The sequence below is a fragment of the Festucalex cinctus genome, chromosome 4 (genome assembly GCF_051991245.1).
Source record: "Festucalex cinctus isolate MCC-2025b chromosome 4, RoL_Fcin_1.0, whole genome shotgun sequence".
NCBI classification, from domain to species: domain Eukaryota; kingdom Metazoa; phylum Chordata; class Actinopteri; order Syngnathiformes; family Syngnathidae; genus Festucalex; species Festucalex cinctus.
Genome location: NC_135414.1, coordinates 28500834 through 28511985, shown reverse-complemented (window position 1 = coordinate 28511985; position 11152 = coordinate 28500834). Strand labels below are relative to the sequence as shown.

General features: G+C 39.3%; 1 long non-coding RNA gene across 1 annotated transcript; it reads left to right on the top strand.

Moving 5' to 3' along the window:
* The first annotated feature begins 266 nt into the window (after positions 1 to 266).
* Positions 267 to 10845, top strand: LOC144017188 (uncharacterized). The gene is made up of 3 exons (XR_013283126.1): positions 267 to 380; positions 5454 to 5645; positions 8907 to 10845. It is a non-coding gene; the product is annotated as an uncharacterized LOC144017188 (long non-coding RNA).
* The last annotated feature ends 307 nt before the right edge of the window (positions 10846 to 11152 follow it).

Below are 11152 nucleotides of genomic sequence, written 5' to 3'. Positions count from 1 at the left end.
TTCTTTTTCTATATAACCAGCCTCAAAATTTCTGCACAAAATAAGCAGGCGTGTGGGCAGGATGTTTACACTGCAAAATGTAAACATGTTCACTTCTTGAAAAAAAAAAAAAAAAAAAATCAACAAAAAGCCAGTTCGATCAGCTAATTAGTCACTGTGACGTGACGTGCCCTGCACAGAAGTCCAGGGGACTTTTTTTTTTTTTTTTTTTTTTATGCAGCAGAATATTGTTTGTGTAAGTCATAATATTTACGCAGGAGACGCCCGGGGAATGAAGTCGAAGCTCTGCCGCTCTGTGAGTGCACAACCTCGGGTGGAGATCATGCACGCAACGACTCCTTGCACATGCTGGGACCGTCGGAATATACGCAAGGAATCTGGTAAGTTCATTTAGTTAATTTGCCTCGTGGAGAACATGAAGCGTTTCTTCACTATTTCTCATTCGTATTTAAAGTTGCACTGTGGTGAGGTTTAATTCTTGACTGACATTTATGCAGCAGTGCATCCAAACGTGCAAGCGGATCAGTTTAGAAGCTAAAACTATGTTAACAGTAGCTTGCTTATTGTTCCCCGGAGAGCTTTATAGCTGCAGTCTGCAACCTTTCCCCTCACACTGAGCTCAAACCATATTGTTCATAGGCTATATAATAATAATTAGGGATGGGCGAGTACCGATACCAGGTATCGGTATCGGGCCGATACCAGCCTTTTTTTCAAGTACTCGAGTACTCATGACGCAGACGAGTACAAGCGACCGATGGCAGAGGGGAAAGACGTTAAGTGAGTCCTCCTTGCCTGTAAGTGGCGCTAGCTTGCAGCAGTTTTTCACCCAAACTTCACCGGTTTGGAAATACTTCAGAATTGTGAATCTTAAACTAAAAGAGCATTTTTGTGTTTTATTTTGAGCGTTAAAACTATTGAAGAGTGACTGTGCTGTTTTTTTTTTTTTTGGTCAAAATTAAAGGAAATATAATTGTTTAAAAATATCTTTTAGTGATTTTTTTTTTATTTGTCACAATGTACTACTGGTATCGGCAGTTGGTATCGGTATCGGTGAGTACTGAGGGTCTGAGTATCGGTATCGGTCTGAAAAAAAGTGGTATCGAACATCCCTATTCAAAATTGTGAATCTTAAACTAAAAGAGCATTTTTGTGTTTTATTTTGAGCGTTAAGACTATTGAAGAGTGACTGTGCTGTTTTTTTTTGGTCAAAATTAAAGGAAATGTATTTGTTTAAAAATATCTTTTAGTGATTTTTTTTCTTTGTCAATATGTACTACTGGCATCGGCAGTTGGTATCGGTGAGTACTGAGGGTCTGAGTATCGGTATCGGTCTGAAAAAAAGTGGTATCGAACATCCCTAATAATAATAAAAATAATTTTCGTGACAGCATGCATTTCAATTTTCATAATGGCACCCACTCCAAGTGCATGACGTTTTTATTGTTCGATTCATGATGAAAATGTCAATCTCGTGCAAGGGTGAAGGTGACAAAAGTGCTTGTGCATGTTCGGTTTGTCGTCGAGCGCTATAAAGTACACGATAAATGAATGTTCATATTGTTTGAACCGACATTGGTGTGGATTTTGTAAAGGGTGAAGGGGGGGGGGGGGGGGGGGTTACATTTATCAGCGCATGGGACCACCCATGCAGCGCGTACCGTGACAGGGGCATGCATGCGCGGTCCGGTCCTCTCCCTGCCCACTACTTCTACTGATGACTTCATTCCATTAACCTCTACCTGATGTGTCCAGATCAGTCTGACGAAATGTGGTAAACAAAAGGTTTGTAAATATTCAACGGAGTGACCGTGACGGAATTTCTGCAGAAATTCAGCCTTTACACGGACAAAAAATGGTTAACTGGATATATTTTTAAAGTCTTAGAGAGCCCCAAATGTTGACTGTTCCAGTAATATCATCAAACATTTATTTTCGTCTTATAAACATGTTTGGTTGGAATAAATAACAGCGCAAAGGAAATGGCTGTTCATGGTGTCGCAAGCAGATTGTGTTCGTCACCGAGCATTCAAGCGTTTTTTTTTTTCTTCCTCCATGACGTCCCATGGTGAAATATTGGACAGCTCTGCATACCAAGGAAAGCAGGGCCACTTAGGTGGAGGTAGACCGCAGAGTGCTGCAGAGAGTCCTGACAGGCCTTCCTGACGACCTTATTGACTGCAATGTGCCCGATAAAGCCCCATCACGTCTGTCCGAAAACACTTCATGTGTTTTCTTCTGAGATCATCATTTGACCAAGAAACACACTCAGTCGTTGTTTCTTTTATTGGTTTAATTTTATAGCATATTAGTGACCTTTATTCGAGCAAATGCATGTTAATTTAAATCTGCTTTAATTGTTACAGAATTATTCCAATTGAATTTGGCCAAGTATAGAAGTTTAAAATGTGTGAGTCTAATCCGCATATTGGTAATGCTAAGAGATAAAAACATACAATATTTCCTTCTGAACAGATGATCAAAAGGGGTACAGTGAATATAACACAATCGTGCTTTAAATTTGAATAACATTTCAGTCCTATAAAAGAAAATACTCCAATTAATTTTAAAAGCACATAAAGCAACATAGTTCACCAATACATAATAGTTGAAATATAGCGCGAATAACAGAGAAAAAAAAAAAGTCTGGTCATTACAAACGCTGTTTACAAAAAGGCGCAAAACCACCACCAGGTGAACTCTGAAATTAGACATTTTTTTGGGACGATTTGAAAGCATAATATTTACTAATTTAAATAAAATAGGCTAGTAATAAGAAGTTGTGACTATTTCTTTTTAACGGATTTAATATCCTCCATAACGTATAAAGAAAATTAATGTTATTGTCCAATGACATGCTATAGGCCTTGCGACATTTTGAAAGTGATAAAACACAAATGTTACACAAAAATATTATTATTATTATTATTAATGATTAATTAATTAATTATTTTATGTATGTATTCATTTATTTATTTATTTTGATGTTGTTGTTTCAGGTCCTTCGAATTAATTAAAGACTAAAATTGCCAACTAAGCACCAAAAAAAAAACTCCATATATATATTAAAAGTATAGCCAAAAATATAAATGCAAATTTTCGTTCTCCAAGTGTGAGGAGCTCTTCAAGCCATTTTAAAGAGACCCGTAAAAGGTCTCTTTTTTTTTTTGCGTCATTAATTGTTCACCTCGCCAACTGTCGCCTGCAGTTGATTGTCGCTTGAATTGAAAGCAGTATGTGATTTGGAGCCCTCATCACTTTCCCTGCCGCGCTGTAGGTGGCCGTGTATATTTTCCTTCAAGTGCATGTTTATGTGAACGAGAAAGGACGGGAAAGGTCGCATGCAGAGCGCTGATTGCGCGCTTTTTGGGTCGTCAATTCGGGTTTGATGGCCTCCGCCGTGCAGTTTGCTCTTCTTTCTTTTCACGGCCTGCACGGCTAAGGAAAAACTATAGTTCCGATGCACAAGACAATAAGCACTGGAAGAGGCCGTGAAACCAATATAAAGTCACGGGCCATAACATTAGACACACCTTCAATCCAATGCAAGAGCTTCAGAAAACATTCTGCCTTTGTATTGACACTGCACAAGAGTTATTCATTGAGCACGAATATTCATGTGTTATTTATAATATTAGTGTTATTTAAACGTGAAAATGACTCCCAAAAAGTTCAGTGTTCCTGCAGTCTAATATAAACAACATTATTTTGGAATCATTTTAAAAACACGGGTTCCATCAATGAATGACGCATAATATTTAAAAAGGCCCTAACAGGGAACAAGTGCACCATGTGCATAATTCACATCACTTAATTCACAAAAATGCACTGCTAGTTTGCATGCATGCTCACTTGCATGTGCTTAACGTGGAACAAGTTTGACACGTTTTAACAGAAAAGTCATGAGGAAAAACATCTCTTCAGTCAGATCGACTTTGACGTTGTTTTATCGTTGATTTCTCAAATCATCAAACATATTGAAGGTGAAGTTGACACTGTAATGTGCTGACATATGCAGACAAAGATGATGTAAGATTCAAGCTTGGTCAAGTTCTATACAGTTGCATCCAGGCATAAAATCTAAAATAGACTAATAAATTAAATAAAACTCCCAAACGATCTATAGTGCACAGATAAAAACAAATAAATAATTAAATAATGATCAAAACAACAACAACAACCAATGTCGGTTACATGGTAAATAGTAGGCTACAATTTAAAAAGAAGAGGCTTAGTATATACAAATAAATTCTAACTAAATGTACCAACATGGATATAGCATCATGTAGAAAGAAATTGAGATATTTGATCTTTTGATCCATTGGCAAATATTCACAATAAAAAGTTGAAAATAAATCTTTTTTTTTTTTTTTTGCAATCTCATGCTGCCCATGCAATTTGACATGATGGACACAGGCAGCAAGAAGCAACTCCAAAAGTTACACAAATACAAAAGTATTCAAATGAGTTATCATTTGCATAAAAAAAATGGGCCACAATTGCCCATTTTTAGATCATCGTGAAGTTTGTCCTCATTTTATTTATTTATTTTTTAAATGCAAATTGAAGTTCAAAAGTACTAACAGAGATGATTATTTATTTCCACACATCAAGTTTATCCTGAATTTGGAAGGAAGGTTATTATGAATGAAAATTGTTCGTCAGAGAGTTTGTAACTACATACATTGTTGTTTGTTTGATTTATTTTTTTACATCTATACAAGTGTGTACACTACTTGTGAAAAGGAGACATCAACCCAAACATTTTCTATACACAGAATATTCCTATGCAGCCCCCACTAGTCTAAACACGGCATTCTTATTAATATTGTGTTTGCGGAATATGGGTTAAGTAGCAAAATCCATCTGTCTATATCCATGTCAGTGAGCGGCCATTTTGTCACTTGCTGTCGACTGAAAATGACATCACAGTTGCTCAGGGCTCAGGTAACGACCAATCACGGCTCACCTGTTAAACCTGAACCCCGAGCAACTGTGATGTCATTTTCAGTCGACAGCAAGTGACAAAATGGCCGCCTCCTGAGATAGAGAAAAAAATGGGTGGAGTTTGCAATATTGATCAGACTGGGGCACACACAACATATTGTAAAGAACAGTTTTCTGTTGACTTCCCCTTAAGTAGTCAAGAAAGTAAATATTATGATAAAAGAGGCAACAGATATGTTAATGCACCCCCCAAGTCAATTTTGTACACAAAAAAACAGTTCAGTGCTAATTTTTGTAATTAGGAAATGCAACTTGTTTTGCATATTGATGTACTTTAATCCCTAATAACTAATTCAAATACTAATGCTCTAAACTGAACGATCCAAGCACATTTTTTTTTATATTTATATTTTATGTATGATTAACAATTCAGTAAATTTAGACCCATGTTAGAAATTTCCCTTGTCCCAAAAGTCCACCGCATGTCTACTGTGCTTTTCTTACAGGCACTCTGACTCGGTCCCACACAGCAAGTGGGAGCCAGTCAATAAATGTTGCCCCACCCTGCGGCTGTGCACACCTCCCATGCAGGACCGCGCGCGCCGTCACCATGTTTCTGATGCCGTCAATAATAGGAGATGACACATAAACCACCGTGACGAGGTCATGAGCAGAAGCTTGGTGGGCCGCCATTGCAGGTTAGTTTGCCACCCTGATGGCGGTGGCATGCGGCGGGCAGCAACGTGGGCTCCAATGTGCGTGTTTACACCAAATCTTCTTCAGTGTTTTTTTTTTAAATGCTCCGAAGGGGGATTTTCCTACGACAGCGTATTAGGGCAATATTCAGAGAGAAAAAAAAAATCTCGCAAATAAGTGGCAAATTTGCGAGGAAAAAAAACCCAAAACTCAGTACACGTAGCGTAGTACTTGAATGTTTGCTCCGATACTTTTCGGTCGGGTTTTCCAAATAAGGAGATAGCAGACATTAACCTGAGGATCAAGCAATGAAGTTAATTTGTTAAAATGTATATTTACTTGTACGTTTATGTTTCCAGAATTATAATTTACACATTCATACATTTTGGTATTTTTTTTGTACAAGTATCCAAGTTGATGTGTCGAATCTGCTGTTCTCTGTCATTCACTTGCATTTACCTAAAGTATGCTAGCTTCTGATTGGTTAGTGCTAGTCAGCTGATAGGGGATCAGGAAGTGTTGGCGTTTTCGGTGCCATGTATGACAGTAAAGTTTAATTTAAGAATGAATCCGTCTCCATCCTACCTTTTCATTTTATAAACAGTCCCAATTAACCACCAAGAATCCTCACATGATTAGACTATAGCTACGCTACGTGTATTTCTTGTTTTTTTTTTTCTCGCAAATCTGTCACTTTCTAAACTCGCAAATTTACGAGTTTAAAAAAAAAAAAAATTTTTTAATTTTTATTTTTTATTTTTATTTTTTATTTTTTTCCCTAAAGTGACAAATTTGCCATTTTTTTCTCTCGGGTATTGCTCCCGCCCTCTAAATTTTTTTAATATGTGTTTATATGTATTTTCCTGTGGTCAGCTGATTCAGAAAAAGCAATTAAGAATTCCCAAACACTCCACCACAATGGGAGATATCATTGTGGCAACCCCAGTTAGATATTTTTAATTTTGTGAAGCCACCTATACACAAACCACAAATCACAAATGAAGGCAATGTGAGTTTGGGGTCAGTAGTTTCCTGTCATGCAGCTTCTGCCATGATGAGCTTTGGTAGCGCCCAACTTGATACTGCAGTCGCTTCGAATTGAGGGCACGTCCCGGTTGTCTGTGGGCAGCGGTCGGAATCAGTCAGGAATGTTCTGGGACGGTAACTGGATTCGGAGCGTAATGCCCGGCTCTCCACAGTGGAGCGCGAGGGTGGGAAATAGGCCGAGAGCATTTCCTGAGTGGAGGGGGGTCCCAGCGAAGCATCACAGGCGTGGGCATTATGTGACAGCCGCCCTGCCAGGTCTCAGCCTTCCATCCCACATGAAGAGCGGCGGGGACGGAAAGAAAGGCAGGCAGAGGCTGCAATTAAAACATGTGGCAGTTTGGTGTCCAACGCAAACCTGTCGCTGGTGGAAAGATGAAGAACATGATGTAAAATGGAGTGACGCGCAAAACAAGCTCCGTAGTTTTCATTTTCACAGCACTATAAGAAGTCTTTGTGGGTGGATGACAGAAGCTTTTGTGGACTCATTGATTCTCTAAAAGTTATAAAATAAAAAAAAACAGTCGAAGCTCCAAGGATGAACTGGACCCAAAGTGCTGCTTTACCTAATCTTAGGAAATAATGTAAATCAAATTCAAGTGCCAAACTGTCTACATTATAGAAAGTTTATAATAATATTCTCTTCAAGGGGAAGAATCCCCCCCCCCCCCCATTTTTCATGACAATAATATGTTCTATGCAGCCCCATGAATATGAGTTCAGCAGCAAAATCCATCCGTTTTATCAATATCAGAAGGCAGCCATTTTGCCACTTGGTGGTCGAGCGAAAATGACATCACAGTTGCTCAGGTCTCAACCGATCACAACTCAGCGTCAGGAAACAGGTGCACTGTGCGATTGGTCGTTGCCTGAGTCCTGAGCAACTGTGATGTCAGACCGATACCGATACTCAGACCCTCAGTACTAACCGATACCGATACCAGTAGTACATTTTGACAAATAAAAAAAATCACTAAAAGATATTTTAAAACAAATATATGTCCTTTAATTTTAACAAAAAACAGCACAGTCACTCTTCAATAGTCTTAACGCTCAAAATAAAACACAAAAATGCTCTTTTAGTTTAAGATTCACAATTTTGAAGTATTTCCAAACCGGTGAAGTTTTGGTGAAAAACGGCTGCAAGCTAGCTAGCGCCACTTACAGGCAAGGAGGACTCATCCCTAGTTAAAACTGTCAGGCTGACTTAACATGAAGAAATTACTAAAATGATGCGTGGGGGAAAAAAAAAAAGTGTGGGAACGCGGTTTAAAAAAAGAAAGAAAAAAAAAGCTGTTTTTTGCCACTCCCAGTTGAAGTTTACTGTCAAACTCAACATAAAACAAAAAGGAATACATGTGAATGCGAGCTAGCGCAATGCTAACACAATGCAAAATGCCGTAGATGAGCTAAAGAATAGCATCAATACGTACCGTGTGGTGGTGTTATAACACTATTAGCAGCACATAATTGAACAATACTTACATATGTGGTCTCATATTCTTTATGCTCGATGAAGAAAAATATTCCTGCAAGCTTACCGAGTCACTTAGTGATGAAACTCGCAAATCTTGTACGCAGAAATATTGCTATATTTTTGTTTGTGTGCATGATGGGGCGGGGCTTGTACAAACCTCATCCTGGGAATAATCTTCAGCCCTATGCTGTAGTTGTCAAAGCCTTTTTATTTCCACCTGCTAGCGGCCTATTTCCTGCGGTATAACAATGGCACTGGGGAAGCTGTGGAGTGCCAAGTGATTGATGTTGTACTGTATTTGGCCCTTCTTCACATTGGGGCCTGACGGGAAGTGTCTGTCCCCCTCCCCAGCTTGCGGCAACATGATGGCGAAGAGACTGAAGTGCTGATCAGGGTTTACCAAAGGCATCCTTTTTTTTTTTTTTTTTGTAACCGAGCGTCATTCTTCTCCAAAGACAAGCTGGCAGCTGCGCATAAACACACTTTCCACGTCTTATAAATCAGTTTGTGAATGAATGAAAGTTAATTCTCGCCACGCGATTGAACTTAGCCACGTCCCCCCCCCCCCCCTTCCCGCTCGCGTTCAAGCATCGCTCTCGTAACGAGTCGCGCGTCTGGAAGGCGAACAGAAATACATCACGTCGGCATTCTTTCCACACGGCACGCCAACGAAGACGATCCATCACTCGGATTTCTTCCCTCGGACTATTTCTAACCGTGTTTCTCTTTCTGCTTCCTCCAGACTGGAGTGGCCACAGGAAGCCGTGAATTCTTCGCAGAATGGAAGATGTCTCACTCGCCCACGCCCCATTCCTTACCCCAAAATGACCCCTGACCCATCCGTGTGTTTATATCAGAGCATGGAAGTGAGAAATAGTGATGAGTCACTCCGGCCGTGTGTTTACACTCCGGAGTCACGCAAGGAAGGAAATCAGCCACGGTCTGATTCAAGTGGCGAGCTCTCGAGAGAGGATTGCTGCCCCCCCCCAAACCCCCCCCCCCCCCCCACCCCTCAGCTGGATTTGCGAGGATTTACTTCACCTGAGAACTCCCGTATACGCTCTACAAGTCAACAAAAAAAATCTGGCAGCACAAATTAATGGGATTCAATCCTCGCTTTTGCTTTCACTCCAAGGACAAGACTGTCATCCGGAGTGGGATTTGAACCATGATCTCGGTGTCCTGGGTCAGCAGCGTTAGCCACTGTTCCATCCACTCACTAACATTTTACAACAATTACATTTAGCAGTACTTCAACTTCAAGACAGGACCGCCTGGTCGACTGCAGCTTTAGCGATTCAGGCATCTTAAATCCAATCTTCAACCCAATCTATCAAGTCAAAATATAACCCAACCTTGGTAAAAGTAACCCAATCTGCTCAAAATCCACAGCACTGAGTGGGTTAGGAAAACAAGCCAGCATTTTTGAATGTATACACAATGGTGGCTTGAAATGCGAGTGACCAGACGTACACATTTTGGAGATTGGTTGGCCGATATTTTTTTGCTTTACAAAAATTTGAGCTACGAGCATTGTTCACTCCTGAAACTGCTGGGTAAAAAAAAAACCCCCAACCCAATTTGGGTCAAAAATTAGACTGACCCATTAATTAACTTGGGTCATTTTGCCCCAACTTGTTTAATATTGTATAGAACAGCCCATATTTTTGTATAGTAGAGCCCATTTTTTTTTTAATAAGTTGGGTAAAATTGAGCCAAGTTAGTGGGCCGGTCCAATTCTTGACCCAGCATTTTTAAACGTGTATGGATAATAAGTACTTTGGCATATAGTGAATAATTCTTTAGAAAAAAAGCTTCAAGATTGTATTGCCATTTACTGTCAATCTAAACGTAAAACAAGTGAAATACATTTTATTAAAAAACAAACAAACAATGTTTGCTTAGCTTAATGCTAACAAATCAGGTAAAACACCATAGACGGGCTAACGAATGATGTGACTGTGTCCAGTAGGTGTATCCACTTATGCCTGTTACACTGCCCCCTTGTGGCCAAGGTGTGTACACCAGAAAGAGCAGCACAATGCCCTTTGAATGGAAGCAAAAACTGGGGTGAAAATTGTTAAATTCTTTACATGCTATTTAATTACGTTATCACGGTATGTTCATTCAACATTATAGAGTGCAATTTTCTTTATTTAAAAAAAAAACAAAAAAAAAATTGTTGTTGTTTTGTGTGTGTTTGCGCAATTTTCATTCATTTCACTGTGGAAAGATGATTTGAGTTCCATGACTCTGGCCGATCGATATTCTAATGTGCTCACAGAAAATATATAATCTGCTTCAAATCTTATAAATTTGTGCAGTCATCTGTCAATCACAATGGATATGTTTTTTTTTTTTTTTGTATCTGCTCAGAATTTGTTCTTTATTTCACGTATTCGCACGCCAACTTGTTGCTACTTTGTGGCGCCCCCGCACCAACCCAACTGCAACATTAGTATAGTATTGCTGCTGTCCAATGAAAAGCATTTTCTTTTGCCCTAAAGTTATGTTTCTTTTTTTTTTTTTTTTGTCTGAAAATCAATTTGGTTGTTTTTCTTAAATTGCCAAATCTCCCGCTCCCTCTTACAAAAATATTTCTCATTCATGAATTCATTGAAAAAGTCCCTCTTGGCCAATCTGCCGAGCGAGCATTTGATTATAAAGTTGTTATCAAGATATGTCGTTTTTGCACTTATGCTTTATAAATAAACGTAACACCTCATTGCTTTCCACCTATACGGATCCGCAGACGCCACACGCGCACGCAGACGCGCTCCACCTCGATAGGAGCCAACAGTTGCGCGTTTGGCACGATTTCTCCTCGATTGTACCTCCCGTCAGCGGTTTTGATTGATAGTTGTGTTTATCACCGTATTATTAAGTAATCAAGCTCGCCGCAGCAGTGCCTCCAGCTTCTCAAATCTACTTTCGGTGCAAATTAAAGGTTTGCTTCATGTTTATTCTTGTGATTGAAAAAAAAAAGAA